Here is a 20,211-nt window from a genome sequence, read left to right on the forward strand (position 1 = left end):
AACAAATAAAAAGCTGTCACCTGGAAGGGTCTTAAGTAATGGAGATGATGCATTAAAGAAATATGAGCTACAACAGCTTGAAGTATTTTGCCAAAGGTCTTCAGCTCCAGAAAAATTGCACAAGCAGATAATGATGGTCAGCAGCACATTTTCTCTGAGTTACACCTACACCTTTTCCTTCTTTCTTGTTTGCAATGACTGTCTCCTTTGTGCTGCATATTGCAGTGTTTTTCTTTGCTGCATGATGTGGAATGTTTAAAAGAGTAAGCATTAGGTGAGCATATTGGGTGGGTCTGTTGGCCCTCATTTATAATCAGGACACAAGGGAGGGAAAGCCTCACAACTAATGAACTCAAGTGCTGGGAGCTGAATAGGTGCAAGAGAGGACGATGTCCCTTGGCATAAGTGTGACGGCAGAGATCGCCCCAATACCTCATGGAGCATGAATTTTTCGGAATCATAGACCACTAGAGGGAAAATGTCCTATGTGCTCTGTATGACTGCATGCTTCTTATTTAGCATGCTGTGTAAACCAGCATTAGGGAGTTGGTATTTAACACAATCTGTAGAAAAGCTACGGATTTATTTAATCCTGAAGAAAGCCTGCTGACCCTGAGTGGCACTTGTAACAGGCTGAAACACGTCGACCTTACTGAGTTATAGATGTTAGGAGTCATTGCTTTCATCGAAACATCACACTGTATTTATCCCAGCTAAAGGCCCTTATTAATAAACAAGAATTAGGCTCCTGAAGGCTTTTTTAACTTGTAGCACTTAGGTTTTGGTAAGAGCTCTGCTTACAAACCGCGCCGAGCCCACCCACTCACACTAGGTGCAGTGGGTAAGGATCCAATGATAAAGCATGCCACCGGTGATACTAGTGGGTGAGGATCCTACTAATATATCCATGTGATGCAAGGGTAGCACCGATTTACCTGGGTGCAGATTCCTTTCCACTTTGATATATATTGAGACCAATACATTTGACCTCTTAAAACGTTAGGAGTTCATCAGTTGTGAGGCTTTCCCTCTCTTTTGTACTGATTACGTTTAAGGGAGGCTGAGGGTTGTCCCAATTTAGCTTCTCACTCCTTGTTTATCTACCTCATTTATAAACACCACTTTCTATTCTACTACAAGGCCTCCTCATTGATTGATTGTTGATTAAACAGTATTTCTTTCTCTGTTCCGGGTATGTGACACCAAGGGCCTTTGAAAGAAGATAGTTTCCTAAGGCAGTGCTGCAGTCTAAATTCACCTTGTATGTCTCAACCTGAATGCTCCTGATAATCCAGCTGGGGCAAATAACAGGAGTTACTAGGCCCATTGAGATTATGAGACATGCTATTTCACCCTGAGATTCAGTGCAGAAATACCAATTTCACATGTTATTCCCTAAAATCCCACAATAGGGAGTATTTCTGCCCCTTTCTGTCAGCCACAAAGATGACGATGTCCTACAGTTAAATGGAATGTTTTGTCAATTTTTAGGTATCACTAAGCAAGGAGTTAAAGTTACTGTAGGTGTAATATAAGAAAGGCAAACCTCATGGTCACTTCTGCTTTAGTTCTGAGGCAGACAACACCATGATTACTGAGAGGTGAGACTAGTGAAAGGTGCAATATCCTCCTCAAAGAGGGAGAAGTACCTCAGTGCCATTCTGGAGGGCAATATAGTGAAATAGGACCTACACAGAGCAATGCCAGTGCTAATTATCAAATGAATCATTCCATCTATCACATTCAAAATATGCCTTATTGATACAAATTGTGTTCTCTCTGAGGGGATCTACATTGATAATCAGAAGCACTAAATAACCTTGTCCACATGCAGAGACCCTGGGGCACTTTTTCCAAACTCACATTTTGTGTAGCATTTTAGCCATACTTCGGAAAGGCCAGTAGACAAATGTGGCAAAACAGTAACTTTTGTGCAGCCTTAAGACAGGCTGCACTGCCAATTCCATTCTCTTTTTAAAGTGAATGGCAGGGAACGATAGGGCAATGTAACAGTGCGGCGGCAGAAATGTAAGTAAGACAATAGAACACTGTGCCTTTTTACAAAACTGGAAATCAGAACCACCCCTACACTCACAGACTGGATGAACTCTATGGCCACGGTTGCAGCACATGAGAGACTAATTTATAAATTAAATGACCAATTATAACTATTTCTGAATATATGTGGACTGTTCTTCTCTAACTATGGTGTCCGAGTGAAATTCTGAAATCCTTCCCATTTTTAAAATTTTGATACAATATACCAGCTAGATTGGTGTTTGTTGGACAATTCAGGATATTTACTTACCCATCTATTTATCAAGGGCAACCTATCCCTGTACATAGGATTACTCATAGTTCTTAAGAGTCTATATAGTTTGGATACCTGTTTGTCGCTTACACTAACTTTGGTTTCCACAACTCCATACTCTTTTGCCTCCCTACTTACTGAGGTGGAGCATATACCCATATAAACATTATATAGGCAATACTAGTAAACGAGTAAAACTCTGTTGTTGTATTGTGGAAACTTTAATAGAGATAAACAAAAAAAAGGACACGCAGCTTTGAGAGCACCATCATGCCCTGTAAGTGACAATTAACTCAGTTCTTTTTTCCGGCTCCTACTGTCAGAATCCTGAAGCACAAAGACTCATTGAAATCAGTTCAAAACAATTTTAAAAGTAGTACATTCAACTTCATGTAGAGCCGAGAATATTTTCAGAGAATTTCCTGCTAGGAAAATATTTTTTGTTTTTCGCAACATGCCATCTCATTTTGCGAAGTGCCCAGACTGTGGCAGAAAAATCGTAAAAAACAGTCCCACACGGAATCTGCATCCTTTGCTTACCAGATACCTCAGGAGATGTCATCACAGCAGCACCCTCTCCAGGCGCACCTTGTGATATTGTGAAAAGATCTGCCTGCATGGCCAAGAGTAGTGGTGAAAAAGGCAAGATTCCATGGCTGTAGAGACATCTGACAGGCGAGGAGAGGTTGATCTCTCCCATTGCCTCCTATATTACACTCTGCAGCCCTGACAAGTACCACGCATCAAGGGTTAAACTAATGCATTTCAGTGCTTGTATTCACAGTACCACACTGAAATGGATTAGTAACGTGTTAGACATTGGGTTCTTGGTGTATTGGGGTATGAGCCCAGGTCAAGCAGCAACCACAATCTTAGTCAGGGTAAGAGGTAGGCAAACTCTAAATTAACCTGTGCTCACCCTCCGGTAGCTTGGCACAGAGCGGTCACTCTAAACTTAGAGGCAATGTGTAAAGTATTTATGCAACACTTCAATCATTAAATAAGTGAAAACACCACACTAAAAGATCCTACATCAGGTTTAGAAAAACTAGTGTCGATTTTAATAAATAAAACAAGACCAAATGACAAATATGCAATCCAGGAAACCGGAGATATTGAATTTCAGAGATTTTGGTTACAATAACGCCAAAAAGCACAAAGCGCCAACATGGGATATCTGGTTGCGACGGACAGGGACAAAATCACAAGTTCAGGCCAACCACGAAGGAGCAAGAGCCGGTTACAGGGACCAGGTTAGACCCTCAGAACAAAGTACCTTGAATCCTGGTTGCGGAGCATGGTATGAATCCAAGGTAAAGAAGCGGCACGCACTCAAAACTATGCGTCAATTCCGAGATGCAGCTAGGCTGAGGTGGGAGGCTCTGTTGCATTCTGTTGCACTGACGATGAGGATCCCATCGACAGGGCTTGCGGTGCGAAGACCAGGCGTCGAGAATGCGGCACACGGCTGTCTATGCGTCGGTTCTGAAGAGCTGCAAGACTGAGATGCGGAGGCCGGCATCATCGTCGAGCTGTCGTCGATGAGGGATGTGAGGACCTGAGTCAGAGAAGCGCCGTGTCTTCAAGGATGTGTTGGTTCTGAAGACTGCAAGGGCGATGCGAACCTTCTGCACCAGACCCAATACACGCAGCAGTGGCGATGCGTCGGCTTTGCTCAAGGATGTGCCGCTCAGCAGAGAAGATGTTGGTTCCACTGGCAAACACCTTAGGCCCACTTCTAAGCTCCAGGACTAGGGTGGCACCACCTGGCAGGGTAGACTCACAGCTAGGAGAGTCCAGGTGCAGATGCAAGGTTGTGGGAAGAGTGTTATGTCCCTGAAGCTTCAGATCAGTAGGCCAGTCAACTAGCTCATGGAGTCACTCCGGATTCTGAGTTCAAGTGATGCAGGTCCAGTCCTTCTAACCCAGGTAAAGAGGGCAGCGGGTCAGCACAGCAGGGCAGCAAGTCTTCCAGAGCAGCAGTCCAGCAGAGCGGCAGTCCTTCAGAAACACAGCAGTTCTTCTTCCTGGCAGGGTATCCACAGATCCAGAAGTGTACTGAAGTGGTGGTGACTGAGGTCCAGTAGTTATACTCAGTAGTGCCTTTGTAATGTGAGAGACTTCAAAGACAAGTCTTTGAAGTGCACAGAAGTCCTGCTCTGCCTGCCCTCGCTCCAGATAAACTACAGGGGGTTAGGCAGTCCTTTATGTGGGGACAGGACACAGCCTATTCAGGTGTAAGAGAGCCTGTCAGGATAGCCCAGTCACAATGGGTTGTGTGTGGCTGTCTAGGTGAAATACAAAAAGCCCAACTGCCAACTACATGCATTTATGTGACCATAGACAGGCTGCAGGCGCCAAATGGCTAAGGCAAGAAAATGACAACGTACTAGAAGTGGAATTTTCAGAATAATAACTTAATATACAACTTTACCATAAATTGGGATTTTAAATTAGGATTCCACAGACACCAAACATACAACAATTATATGTCCCCATCTGGAAATTATGCTTATAAAATGTAATAAGGTAATCCCAATTTTATCATATGGGAGATATAGATCTTCCAGTAGTGAAAAACAAATGTAATAGTTTTCACTAACAGGACATGTAAAACTTAAAGGTACCTGCCCTGCACCCTTGGCTATCCAGGGCCTACCCCAGGAGTGACATATGTGTTAAAAAGGAAGGTTTGGGCCTGGCAAGAGGTTTAACTTGCCAGGTCTACATAGCAGTTTAAAACTGCGCACACACAGGCTCTACAATGACAGGCATGAGACATATTTAAAGGGCTACATAAGAGGGTGGCACAATCAGTGCTGCAGGCGCACAATCAGTGCTGCAGGCCCACTAGCAGCATTTAATTTACAGACCCAGGGCACCTGTAGTGCACTTTACTAGGGACTTATTAGTATATTAATTATGCCAATTGTGTATGAGAAACTTTTTCCATGTTCTAAGGGGAAAGCACAAGCACTTTAGCACTGGTTAGCAGTGGTAAAGCGCACAGAGTCGTAAAACTAATTATTAGAAATGTGGTTTCTGGTTGGCAGAGTATGCACCCTGTCCAAGCAGGAATCATAATCCCAGTCAGGGTTAGTCACTACACAACCTACATTATCCTGTGCTCACACTCTGCTACCATGGCACTGAGCAGTCAGGCTTAACTTAAGAGGAAAAACAACAATTGATGGATAGAATGCTGAACTTAAGAGGCAATGTGTAAAGTATGTGTGCAACACTTAAACAGTAAAACAGTGAAAACACCACAAAAAGACTTCCCAACAATTTAGAAAAATAAAGTATCACTTTATAAATAAAACAAGACCTAAACGACATAATCCAAAATGTAGAAGTTGAGATATGAATTTTTGAAGAATAAAATGAGTTCTAGCGCTTAGAAGCAAATAATGCCTTAGGGGTTACCTAAGGTCACACTGGAAAGGGGCAGAGTCAAAACTTTAGGCAATACAATGACCATGCATTACCCGAACAAACAAGGAGGGACGAAATCCGTACCACTGTCCCTGGAAGCACAAACACTCTGGAAATGGTTAATCTCCAGGAATCTCAGGATTACAGTAGCTCATCTGCCAGGCATCCAAAATGTTCAAACAGATTCCCTGAGCAGATCCATTCAAGAGAACCATGAATGGGTATTAAACAACACCATCCTCCAAGACGTCTGTTGGGACTAGTGTTTCCTTTAAATGGACCACCTCACAAATGAAGAAAGCAGGAAATGCCTACACTTCATCTCACGTTTTTACCAACCAGGCACGCTGGGGAATGCCCCACTGATCAACTGGTCTGGCACATTTTTTTACAGCTTTCCTCCAATGCCCCTGCTGCCAACAGTGATCTTCAGATTGACTAACTCAAAGGCCAGAATGGTTTTCATTACTACGGAATGGCCCAGTCAATGGTGGTTCACGGATCTCCTCCACCCCTCAGAGCGACCACAAAGTAGTCTGCTGTACACACACAAGTTCAGAAGCCAGATTCTGCATCCCAACCTTCATGTCATTGAACATGTCAGTATGGCTCCTGAACTCATACAATATGGTCATTTAAACCTCCCTCAGGAGCGCACAGATGTATTGAGAGAAGCCAGAAGACCATGTACAATCTACGGTCTAATCTCTAAAATGGAAGAGGTTCTGCATCTGGTGTGCTCAGAACAGCTTTGATCCCAATTCCCGTCATCGATCGTTGAAATTCACTTCTGTTGTCCTGGGTCCAAGAGGGAGCAGTTTCAGTCCTATAGGACTCCTCTCAGTCTCAGCAAGCAGCGGTCAATCCCCTTCTGATCTTCTACAGGTCCAGTAAGAGTATTGAGGAAAGTTCCTTGGGGTGCCACACTTATCGTTTGCCCTAGCAAGTAGGTGGGTTTGACTCCTGCCCCCTCCCTAACTAATGGGGTAAAAGTTTCCAGGGGTAACCATACCCACTTTTTCAGCAGTTCCTGGTGGCCCTACCACATACCATTTCACAATGCATCTTACTACTAACATTCAAAATGGCAAACCATTCCCACACCCAGAGTTGTGGCCAGAGAAATTAGCAGACCTTCCTATGTCCATTCCACAGTGGTTCTGGGGTATTTTCCCTCCCTCTAGGTCTGGAGCCAGCCTGACTAGTGTGAGTATTGGGATCAAAAGCTTTCACCCTTTAAGGTCTCTCCTTCCACTAAACTATTCATGAGCAGACCTCACATCTGACCTTTCAAACAAATGAACTATTCTGGATCCTTCTTTGCTGCCATTCCTGAGTTGATAGAATCACATGTCTGACACCCAGCCCATCCTGTCACCAGATCTAAACCACTGCTCTGCTTGGTAAGCAGTTTTCACACCTTATTAAGATCAAGCACTGGCTGGGCAGCTATTGGCAGGCTAATGCATTTAGCCTTCAAGAGCTTCAGGCAAGAAAAAGGCATTTTTTGAAAGGGAAGTTTCTTAAATATTTATTAAAAATGTAAAGTCATCAATGAATTGTATTTTGAATAAACATGGAAAAGTATTTCAATGACTATTCTAGCCATTTACTGGCAATAGTTACCGTTTAAAGTTTATAATCTGCTATTTCTTAGAATCCAGCTACTGCACTGGTAGTGAAAGTAGCTTTTGGAAGCTAGTCACTGGTGGAGCATGCCAAATTAAATTTCATACCTGTTCGACATTTAAATATCAGGCACCATGTCGTGTAGGCAACAAGGTGCACTTATGGGTGACTTATTATTATTTAAAAGGAGGATTTGTCACCTGTCATAAAGGGTTATTTTGACAGGTTTGACAGCAGGGTTTTAGGTTACTACAGTCAGGCTACACATAATAGGCTTGGGGCCATGTTTTACAGACTCACTCTTTGGATGGCACAATAGGTGCTGTAATCCACAGATCACATTTGAGCTCCTGGCTGTGGGTGTATTTTCTACACCATATACGGGAGACTTGTAGGCAAGATAAATAGGTTTATCATGGGTAAGCCTATTTAACCATCTTTAAAGAGTCACAGTACATACACTGGGGCCTGGAGAGCAGTGCAGAATTAAATAAATAGCAACAATAGCCTCCAGAAAAAGGCAAAAAATCTGGTGTGACTAGAAAAAAAAGTTATTTGCTACACGCCATTATTGAATTTTTGCTTATCAAACAGGACCAATTTGTTCTCCTTAAATCCTACAATAAAGAGCTCAAATGGACCAAGATTGGTTTTCATCTGTCCAAGGGTATTAATCTAATCATTGCTATAACACAGACTATAGATTCAGATTGTCTGTGCCAAGGGAGTATTGAGGCTTCTTCTGTTATAAGTGAAGGGTATCATATTACACTTTTAATTTTTTGTTTTTTATTTACATGAAAAATTCCATACAACAAAGACAACCACTATAGTGTTAGATGGGAAACAACCTTTACAACGTGGTCATTACACCGCGATACCTTTACAACGCGTCGTTACAACGACCGCGTTGTTACAATGCAGTACCATTACAATGCAAGTCGTATCCTCAGGAAATACTCATTAGCATAGTCTAGTTAGTGGGACTGAAATTTCGTAAATAAGTGACTGCATTTTGTTTCTAACTTTTTGGCGTTGATATTCCTAAATCCTGGGTATATCTTTTTTTGACGAACTATCGTTATCATATGTCACCTCCTGCAATCTTATTTGTATCGTGACCTATTAGGTGAGCTTTATTGGCACTACAAATTCCTATTGATACTATTGCTAAATATCACTACGTAACTGAAATAGTTTATCCTCTTTTGCTCAGGTCTGTTATTAAACATTGTCTGGAGACGATTTTTCTAATCCAGGAATCACTAAGTGTTATCACCCTAGTGAGATTCTGTCCTTATCAATTTAAGGTGAGGACGTGTAAACGAGGGGTCAGTATTGACATGGGGTATGCGTAAAAGCTTTCTTTCTTCCTCTCTGTTCATTTACCTCTCTTACCTTCTCTCCTCTAAATTAGTGATGGTTTATATATTTTATCTATGTTCTCTATTCTTCTAATGCACTTCTCCTTAATTGCTCCCCCTTTTTTAAATTTTAAATTGCTAAATGTTTTTATATTTTTCAAAAAAAAGTAATATTTTTTTAATTGAGCATCATGCATGTGTATTTATGTAATCTGTTAATCCGGTGTCTGTCGCATTTGCCTCTGTAGTGTAAAACGTTTTGGTTTAATTTCACAAATGAGTCTATGTACATGTTAAGACCTTTTGTAATATAAATAAGAGTTTTGTCCGTCATTTTTTTGTGTCTTATATGTGTTTTGTGTTATTTGTTACAGCCCTACAGAAGTTCCAAAAACTTCTGGTTTTGGGGAATGAAACGCGTTGCTGTCTATGTGAACTATTGTCGATTTTGAAATAAAAGACCAAAAGAAAGAAAATAAATTTGGACTTCCTGTATTATATTCAGTGCACCTCCATTTGTTCAAATCGTTAAAACGACTTGCTCTAGATGGCGCTCTAAAGTAAGGAATAGTATAATTTACTATTCCAGCACCTTCCCTACTGTTGCACACACTGGAGTTGGAATAGTAAATTATACTATTCCTTAATCCAGCACACCATCTAGAGCAAGTTGTTGTAACGACTTGCGTTGTAATGGTACTGCGTGCGATGTAATGACTCGCGTTGTAAAGAGTCATATTCGGGTCAGATTAGTGTATATTTGAATAAAGGAGGAGCCATGGCCTTGTTTTATAATTAATATCTGTTTCAACATACCATATACCAAAAGATTTCCCCGATTTAGAAATCAAAGTCAACAAACATAGGCAAAGCCAATTAGTGTCTCTGTGCCTGTACATGTTAATTGCTGATACCAGTTATGCCAATGGAGTACAACAATTAGAAAAGCCCATAGCGGTAGCTGGACATCTTGGAATAGTACTTTCTGTAATTCTAGGATGGCCATCACGTTGTGTGGAGACGCAACGTGGTGGCAATCTTGAATGCACAGAAAATAATGTTTGGCTATACTGGAACGTTTTTTCTTTAAGAAGTGTCTACCTCATAACAGTTGAAGGGCACCTTGTGTAGAGAACATTTCTTTCTGAGACACTGCATCTCTGCAAGTGTAGGCAGCAGACAGGGAAGAAAGACTTTTCATGCATGACTGAAGGTGAGAGAATATTGATGGCTTCCATAGGCAAAAACCAATACAAACTCGAAACTGTAGAACATAATCTTTGTGCTCAGGAGAAATGATTGCAGGAAACTGAAACAAAACTGAAGTTCAAACCGTGCATTGCAACTTCAGGGAAAAACCAGAAAGTTTCGAACAAGCCAATCGGCAGGTGAGATACAAAGCTCCAAAATCTTTGCAATTCTTGTCATGTGCCCTACGAGCTATCATTCAACTGGGTGATCACATGAGTACCTGGACTATCCCGTCCAGGTACTCACTAGATAAAAACCCGGATGGTCCTGGGCTTGCCACAGGCAGATGATTAAATTCACTTGGCAAAAGAACTTGATCTTTTTTCAACCAATAGCTTCATGAGCTCTGGGGACTGAAAAGTGAAAATGGCAACCGAAATTTGATCCAGTAGCCTGAAGTAAGGAGACAATTCCCAGAGCACAGTGGTAGCAACACTGATGGTGGAAGATGCTTCTGAGAGCATCTGGTTACATTGCAATGACGAAGAATGACTAGATCACCAGGTTCAGTGCACCATTTGTTCCCTTATCTCAACTAAATGACAGCTTTTGGGTGATCACCACAATTTTTTGCTGAGTTTTAATCCTTGTCTTTAGACTCTGAAAACTGGGGTACTGCTGTCCTGTGCTCAATGTATATGATAACATTCTTAAAAAATATAGAAACTGGTTAGTACGGGATTGCATATTTAATTCTCTTATAACGCCATAGTATATGACGTATATGGTATGGAAAATTATACGTCTCCTGTGGACGGAAGCACATATTGTGTTATCCACTAGTGTGACAAGGAAACATTGATTCAGACCTACCATTGAAGATTGACTGCTGCAATTTAAACCTGCAGTGCGACCTGTTAAAATAACCTTTTTTGACAGGTAAAAACCATCCTTTTAAATATTAGTACGTCACCACTCTGTAAACCTCGTAGCCCGCTAGGTAGGGTACAAGATATTTGTCAGAACCCCTTTCAGAGGGCAACGGGGCAAGCAGGACCTACTGGACTCAACAAGGGGGGTACAGGTCTTTTGCTCTAGATGTCCCAGGGAGCCGGCAGGACCGTGGGGGCTTTGGGGCTCCCCCCAAGGTCCCCAATGAAAAGGGCTGGCCCCGGGGGATGGATTCCCCAGGGCCAGGAGTGGCCCGGGAGGGGGCCACGTGACACCCCTCCTCTCTAAATAAATAAATAAAAGGAAAGGCCGGCCCCGGAGGATGGGGTCCCTGGTGCCATACTTGGCCTGAGGAGGTGGGCCACGCGGCCCCCTCCAAATTATTACAAACGAAAATTAAAAAAAGGACTGGCCATGCCCTGGGGGATGGGGTCCCCGGTGCCGAAATTGGCCTCGAGAGGGGGGCCACGCGCCCCCCTTCCCGATTTATAAAAAATAAAAAAATTATAAAAAGGGGTCAGGCCCTGGGAGATGGGGTCCCCAGGACCCAAAAAATTTTTTAAAAGGGGGTTCACACTGCCCCCCTTGTAATAAAAAAATCTTTTTTAAAAAGCCGGCATCTAGCCAGAGGCCACTTCCCCTTTCTCCACCACTACGCAAATGCAACCCCTGGCGCGTTGTTAGTTGAGAGAATTAATTACCCTTGAATACTGAGGGTCCCTGGGGGCCAACTAGCCCACCTAGCCCACCAGGTACCATAGAGCTGCGTTGCAGAGAGGTGATCCGAGGCCACGCCCTTTTTTACAGCACTCCGCAGATGCGCCTCTTGGCACATTGCTGGAGGGGCGATGAGAACCTCAGGACGCAAGTGGACTACATCCCCCGAGCAGCAGTGCGCCAAGAGGTGCGTTTGCAAAGTGGTGTAAAAAGGGGGCGTGGCCTCAGACCACCTCTCTGCAATCCAGCTGTGTGGTGCTTACTGGAGGTACCTGGTGGGCTAGTTGGCCCCCAGGGACCCTCAATATTCAACGGGACTTAATCCCCCAACTCAGAACGCACCAGGGGGTTCGTTTGCAGAGTGGTGGGGAAAGGGGGCATGGCCTTTGTCCACTTCTCAGTAATCCCACTGTGTGGGGCTTACTGGAGGTAAGAGGTAGGCTAGTTGGCCCCTAAGGACTCCCAGCAGCGAAGGGGACTTCAATCCCCATCTAAGAGCGCGCCAGGGAGCACGTTTGTAGAGTGCTGGGCAAAGAGGGCGTGGCCTGCTAGAGTACTTACCAATGCTGCTGTGTGGGACTTACTGGAGGTAATAGGAGGGGTAGTTGGCCCCCAAGGGGGCCAATTACCCCTCTAGTTACCTTCAGTAAGTCCTACATAGTGGGATTGCTAAGACGTCTTCGGAGGCCATGCCCCCCTTTCTCCACCACTCTGCAAACGCGCCTCCTGGCAGACTATGGGATGGGGCATGAAGTCCAATTTACTCCTGAGGGAGTTTGGGGGCCAAGACGCCCTCCTGGTACCTCTTGTAAGTCCTACGTAACGGAATTCCTGAGCGCTGGTTGGAGGCCAGGCACCCTTTCTCCACCACTCTGCAAATGCAACTACTACTTAAAGAAGAATCTTTCTGCAACTCTGACTTAGAGGTAGTTTTAATCCCCCTGCCCTATTATATACTAGGGCCTTACAGAGGAGGTCATGCCAATCACAGGGGTACCCCAACCCATAGTGTACCCTAGTGTATGTAGGTGTTTTCACTGTATTTTAAGTGTCTTTTAGCATTGCACTGACTCCGGGCCTGGTTAGGCAGAGTTAGTTACCACCAGTACCAGTCAGTAAAAAGTTGGGGGCACAGGAGGACTTTGCAACAAGGCCTCTTTCTGCACCTCTGTTGGTTCTTTCTGCATAGCTCTTGCCTCTTCTCTTTCTGCACCTTTCTTAGTCTTTCTGGACTGCTGTTGCCTCTGTCAACATTTCTCTTGCTTCTTTCTGCGCCTTTCTTCCTCTTTCTGCTCATGGCCTACCTCTGCAGGCATAGTTAGAAATTAGCATTTAAAAAACCTTTGAAAATCACAGAAAAAAAACTATAGGTTTCAGGGACTTTATAGTTAGAAATTAGCATTTAAAAAACCTTAGAAATGTACTGAAAAAAACATAGGTTTCAGGGACGTTATAGTTAGAAATTAGCATTTAAAAACCCTTACAAATTCAGTGAAAAAAACACAGGTTTCAGGGACGTTATAGTTTGTTGGACATTTCACTCATACAAAACCAGAGAAGTTCGGCCGTTATAGTTAGTTCAGCTAACTATAACTCGCGCCCCCGCAATGCACTGCTGATGACGTCACATATTACATCATTCATGACATGGTCAGTCACATCACTGATGACATGTCCAACTAACTATAACGTCCCTGAAACCTATGGTTTTTTCATTGAATATATATATATATATATATATCTATACATATATATATATATTCCTCAACTCGCTCTCAGCTTCCACCTTCATCCAGGAAAAACGAGCGTGGACCCAAGTATCTGTGCAGTATTATTTTATTTTATTGCCAGCTCTGCCATTACGCGTTTCGGGCGATCCTGCCCTTGATCACATGACAACTCCTTGACATTTTACTTTGTCTTATAAAGTGCAAGTGCAATTGACAATCCCATGAACATGGAAGAAATACTCACTTTTCACATATACATTGGTCACATAATAAAAACATAAATGTTGTAAAGTGGCCAATAAATACCCTATTAAGACGGATTCATAGATATAAAAATATATATTAAAAATACATATTAATATCAGTTTAAAATGCCTGAACCACGTCCTAAAAGTAAAACCATGTCCAACTTGTGACATACCTCATCAGTGCAAAAAATTAATATTTTATGTGTAAAACATAAATGAATATAAATTAAAAACACTTGAACAGTTTCTTGTTCCAGCATAGCATAAACCCTGAAGCATCTTATTTGAAGGACCCCTTATTTACACATATTTGCCAAAATCCGATTCCTAAAAGTATATTCTTGTACCATACTTGTAGACGCAAGGAACACGGATAACACTGTGCAAAAAACATCAATTTTAAAGTGCATCTGTGCTAAGGACACATTTTGTGTGTTTCATGAATAATAAATAGTTGATCCCTCAGAAAATGACATTAAATAAATAGAAGCATAAAATACACTTTCTAAATATGATTTCTAAAATCCAACCGTAAATATCATAAATACATAAATATCCTAAAATGCAAGTAAAAATATCATGTTTATAAGAGTGAATTGAAATCGTTGCTGGAGAAGGTGTATAAATTTCTATCTTTCATGCCAGAGTATTCCATCTTCTCTAATTATTTACAAACCAGTCAATCCACATTATCATACAAATGTGTATAAGTCTTCGCTGGCATTAAGGCCCCTCGGTTGTTTGGAATCGAATTGTAAAATGTAAGTTGTTTCCAACCTCCTTAATTTTGATTCCCTATCCCCTCCTCTTTTCTGAGGGGCTACGGCCTCTACAACAAAATATTTCAGATGTTTGGGGTCACTGTTATGGCTGATCCTTAAGTGCCTTGCCACTGGATAACTATCATCATTATTGATGATGGCACTGAAGGAGAATTATGTGCTGCTAGTTTGGTACTGCCAATATACTTAAGATTGCAACTGGATGTTAATACATATACAGCATATTCTGACTTGCAAGTGAGATGTTGTCCTATACTGCAAATCCTAGTATTGAATGCCGTTGTATATGTTGCAGTATTAACGCCATATTGGCAAGCCTTGCAAACAGAACACTTATAGAATCCTTTTCTTGCAGATAGCCAGGAACCCTTATCCTGCATTTCTAGATTGCTCCTTGTGAGTGACATACCCATGCTGTTAGCCTCTCTGAAAGTTACAGCTGGATTAGAGGGTAATAACTTGCCAATCACAGGATCGTCTCTCACGCGTGGCAATTGTGTCTCACAATTGCCCTAATCTGTTTTTCTTGTCGTGAGAAAGACAAAATTAATCTAGTGGGTTCCTCAATGACATCTTTACCAATGTTTGTCAACAAATCTACTCGTGCCATTGTTTTGGACTTGGCAATTGCTGCATCAATTACCTCAGTTCTATATCCTCTAGCCAGGAACCTATTGCGACTTTCCCTCTGTTTGCGTTTACAGTCGTCTTCTTCACTGCATATTCGCCTGATGCGCAGCATTTCTCCATAGGGAATACTTTTAATGAGATGGGGCGGATGTGAGCTTGAAACATGCAGAAGTGTATTTCCAGCTGTAGGTTTCCTGAAGAGAGTTGTTGACAATTTGTTGTTAACTACCTGGACCCTCACATCTAAAAATGAGACCATGTCTTTACTAATGTCAGATGTAAAATGTAAGTTGACTGCATTGTTATTCAATAAATCAATAAAAGCAGTAGCACTTTCCACATCACCATCCCATAATATGAATAAATCATCAATGTAACGTAACCAAGTTACGACATTTGTTCTGTATATGTGCTCATGTTGGTGCATGAGGACCAGCTCCTCCCACCATCCCATAAACAAACAGGCATAACTGGGGGAGAAGCTGGCCCCCATAGCAACACCCTGAATATGCTAGTACATTTTGCCATCAAACAAAAATAAATTATTTTCCAGAACAACAACATTTTGAGCAACATATTAGTATGTTGAGAGTAAACAATGGATCTATTCATCAAGAAATATTCTACCGCCCTCATTCCATCCTTATTTTTGATGCATGTATATAAGGAGGACATGTCAAGCGCAATCAATAAATAAGTAGATTTCCATATAATATTTTGGATCTTCTTCAACAAATCACAGGTATCCTGCACAAATGATTTAAGACCCCTAACAAAGTCCTGCAGGAAAAAAATCAATGTATCTTGAAAGATTCTCCAAAAGACCATCACAGGCAGCTATAATGGGTCTGCCCGGTGGTTTGCTGAGATTTTTGTGTATCTTTGGTATAAAGTAAATCACCGGGATAGTTGGGTGCTCCTTTTTAAGATATTTAAACTCCTCCCAACTCAACAGGCCCATGCTCTTCCAAGGCAGTAATTGTGAAAATAATAGTTCCTGTGTGTCTTTAAATTTCGTGGGAGACATGTTTCTATAGCATTCTACATTGCTTAATTGATTATGCGCTTCCTCTAAATATTCTTTGAGGGGCCACAACACTATATTCCCGCCCTTGTCGGAATTGCGTATTATGACTTGGTGGTTGTTCTTAAGTTTGTTTATAAGTTGGTGATATTTCCTCTCGTGATAAATGTTGTGATCTCTGTAGAAAGACACCTGGAGCCAAGAGGTATTCTTAAGCCATCTTTATTCAGTCTCCAGTTCAGGTTACATCTGTCTCTACTCCAGCCAGCCTAGTGTGGTACCAGCCCCACCAGGAGCAGCCTCCCTAGCTGCTCAGCCCATCTTCAACTGCCAACACTCATCCACTCAGACACCCAGGCATTCCATGCATCACAGGCACACCAACATTCTATGACCATCTCACGCTCTGGCTGAGCAGCTAGTGGCAGCAGGGCTGGACTACAAGTTATTCAATTAAGTAGGATATAACATTATCCCTTTTTCTTCAACGAAAACAAACATGCAAGTGATAAAACATCAAGGAAGAACTATCCACAAGAAAAATGAATAATGGTACAAGTGCCACGGATGCAAACATAAAATTAAAACATCGCAGGAGAAAGAACCATTATACAAAGAACGGATAAGATAAATACATTTGATAAACAATATCTCCCATCCCTTCCTTAAAGAACTAAAAAACATTATGAAGCAAGAATAACATTACCCGAAATACATTTGAAGCATTTTGCATTAAACACTGTGACATAATGCACTACAACGGAAAGGTTAAAAGACCACACCCAACCAATGCCCAAAGTAATAACCTAGAGTAGCACTAAAGATAGCATACTCTACTACTACAATCCCAAGAGAAAGGGAAACAAACATGTAAATGGATCGTCACCCATAACAACTCCCGTGAAGGGATATACATTAGTACTGCGCGCAACTATAACTCAACACTGTGTGCAACAATAACTCAACCCTGTGTGAGGGTTAACCTAGGTACTACAAACCCCTTATAGAGGTTACATACCCCCAAGAAGGAGTAACCAAACAGAAATGCAAAAAGAGCTCTTGACCACCTTGTGGAGGTTACATACCCCATATGGGAGTAACAAACCTAACTAGTAAAAGGGCTGTTACCCAAAACCTTCCCTCGTGTATGGGAACAATGTGACGACCACCCACAGGAAAATCACAGTCAAATAGAAGACCCATCCTCAAACTATACACCTGTGGCATCACAACTTCTTATTTCCCTGTTACAATACTAACAATTAAAACCATTCAGTTAACTGTAGAACAGAAGAACACTGTGCCCCTCGCCGGTGAGCGACATCTCACCCGAGTTGTGATAGATCTGGACTTTACTTGCAAAAGACTTCACCATCAAACTAGAACGCTCCGACATACAAGAAACGGAGAACTACACTCTAAGGTTGTCCAGACGGCGACATAATAACTTGTTACAACACTGTATACCTGAATACAAGTAAGTATTAATACTCCACACTAACACTAAATAGTCTTTTCAGAATACAGTCTTGCAGAGCTTCTTGTGCCTCATGTCCCTTATACCCTGAACATGCCAAAGTCACAACTGGAAGCCGCCACCCGTCTCATTAATTTCCCAAACCTTACCTCCACATACAATACAAAAGCAAGGCTCAACGGGGACTATCGTAGCACTTATGTTGACCGCTTGCATAACTAAGTAACATCTGTTGTTACGAGTCTCCGGCGTCTACAGGGTGCTATTTTATTAAGTAGGATATAACATTTAGTATATTTCATGTTGGCATTATTGATGGTAATGTTCAGTTTCTTTATTTGCGCTACTATATGCTCATTAAAAACATCAATGGAATCTCTGGCCATGATGGGAACAAATTTAGATTTCGTTTTGAAAGGAGTGTGCGGTTTGACACCAGTTCCATGCATTTGAGACTGTTGCAAACTTAAATTAGTTGGCTCAATTTGACTAACATTTGATGCCGGTGGGTCCCCCTGTTCTAAAACATGTAAGTCACGTAGTAAATCATAGTCCGAATTCAAAAGTCCTGACATCCCAGGTTCTTTTAATGATGTTTCCACCCTATCTGGATCATCATGTTTACTACGTTGATGATGGTACTTTTTGAGTTTTAGTTTCCGATGAATCTATAAATGTCCGCTCTTGTCTGGGTATCGTTAAAATTAGACTCCGGACAGTATGATAGGCAAAGCGTTAAGAGCTGCTGTTCAGCAATAGTGAGATCGATGCCAGCCAAATTGATAATGGTATTAGTCTCCTGGGCACAAGTATTGCCGGTAACCGCATCCACAATGCCTGCTTCGATTTGCGGCTCCCCTTCCCACGCCCGCGCTTCTTGGCATTTTCTCACGGATGACATGTCCAACTAACTATAACGTCCCTGAAGAACAAGTTACTTACCTTCGGTAACGCTTTTTCTGGTGGATACAGTATCTGCCTGTGGATTCCTCACCTTGTGAATATCCCCTGCGCCAGCAACATTCGGAAACTTTTGTAGCAGTCCACGCCGATGAGGTCGAAGACGACGTCACAGAGGCACGGCTCCGCTCGCGACTCCGCTGACGTCACCGGCTCCATAACAAGACCTCCTCGACGTGATGACGTCAGTTCCGCCCCTTTTTTCCGTGCCTTCGAGGCACACGGACGGACCGACAGCAATATATACACAGTATACACAGTACACGATATGCAAATCAACACACACAGTGTGGAAAATAAGAAACAACATAATGCCCTTGACAGTAAAAACACATTTGAAATACCATCAACAGAATTGTAGGTATAGAAGGATGGACAACGGGGAGGCGGGTGGGTCAGTGAGGAATCCACAGGCAGATACTGTATCCACCAGAAAAAGCGTTACCGAAGGTAAGTAACTTGTTCTTCTGATGGATACATCTGCCAGTGGATTCCTCACCTTGTGAATAGATTCCACAGCAGTCCCCACTCCCGGAGGAGGGTGTCCATCCCCCTATACCAGAAAATCCTGAAGGACGGAACGAGCAAAATGTCCGTCCCTCCTCACCTCGGTGTCCAAGCAATAATGTTTTGCAAAGGTGTGACGGGAGGCCCAAGTTGCCGCCCTACAAATGTCCCCCACAGGAACACCCCTAGAAAAGGCAGATGTAGAAGACTTTGCCCTGGTAGAATGAGCCCTCAACCCCTCCGGAGGCTCCTTACCAGCTAGGGAGTAGCAGATCTTGATGCATAGTACAATCCATCTGGAAAGGGTGCGCTTGTGCACCGCACGACCCTTTCTGCAGCCAGCAAAACCCACAAAGAGCTGGTCATCAATCCTGTAGTCTTTTGACCTGTCCAGGTAGAAGCTCACCGCCCTCTTAGGGTCCAAGCAGTGAAGTCTCTCCTCCTCCTTGGAAGGGTGAGGGGGAGGATAAAAGGTAGGAAGGGTAATGGACTGTCCCAGATGGAAAGGAGTTACCACCTTAGGCAAAAACGCAGCCCTGGTCCTGAGTACCATTCGTTCAGCATGCACAGTCAAGAATGGGGGTTTTGAACTAAGAGCTTGAAGCTCACTTACCCTCCTTGCCGAGGTGATTGCAACAAGGAAAACCGTTTTAAAAGACAACAGTCTCAAGGGACACTTATGCAAGGGCTCGAAGGGAGAACCCATAAGATAAGTCAGAACAAGGTTTAAATCCCATTGAGGTACAATAAAAGGAGTAGGAGGAAATTTATTTGTGAGGCCCTTGAGAAACCTAAGTACAATAGGAGATTTAAACAATGACGGCTGATCCGGCAGGCATAAGAAAGCCGACAAAGCCGATAAATATCCTTTGACTGTGGCCACAGCAAAGCCTTGCTGAGCAAGAGAAAGGGCAAACTGCAAAATATTAGACAAACGAGCCTTCAAGGGATCAATTGATCTCTCTCCACACCAGAGTACGAATTTAGACCATCTATAGGAGTATATAGATTTGGTGGAGTGTCGCCTGGCCGATAAAATAACATCCACCACATCCGGCGGGAGAGAGAATGAACTCAGGTTGCCCCGTTCAATCTCCAGGCATGAAGGTGTAAGCTCTGGAGGTGGGGGTGTAGAACCTGCCCCTCTGACTGCGAGAGGAGGTCTGCCCTCAGCGGGAGACGGAGCGGAGGGCACGAGGAGAGGTGGAGAAAATCTGTGTACCACACCCTTCTTGGCCAATCCGGGGCGACCAAT

At 42.7% G+C, this 20,211-nt stretch overlaps 1 protein-coding gene across 1 annotated transcript in view; it reads right to left on the bottom strand.

The window, feature by feature from the left end:
* LOC146812454 (piezo-type mechanosensitive ion channel component 2-like) overlaps window positions 1-20,211 on the bottom strand; it is a 711,007-nt gene that overhangs the window by 431,668 nt on the left and 259,128 nt on the right. The gene's annotated exons all lie outside the window — the stretch shown is intronic.

Source organism: Triturus cristatus, chromosome 7 (genome assembly GCF_964204655.1).
Source record: "Triturus cristatus chromosome 7, aTriCri1.1, whole genome shotgun sequence".
In the NCBI taxonomy this organism is placed as follows: Eukaryota; Metazoa; Chordata; class Amphibia; order Caudata; family Salamandridae; genus Triturus; species Triturus cristatus.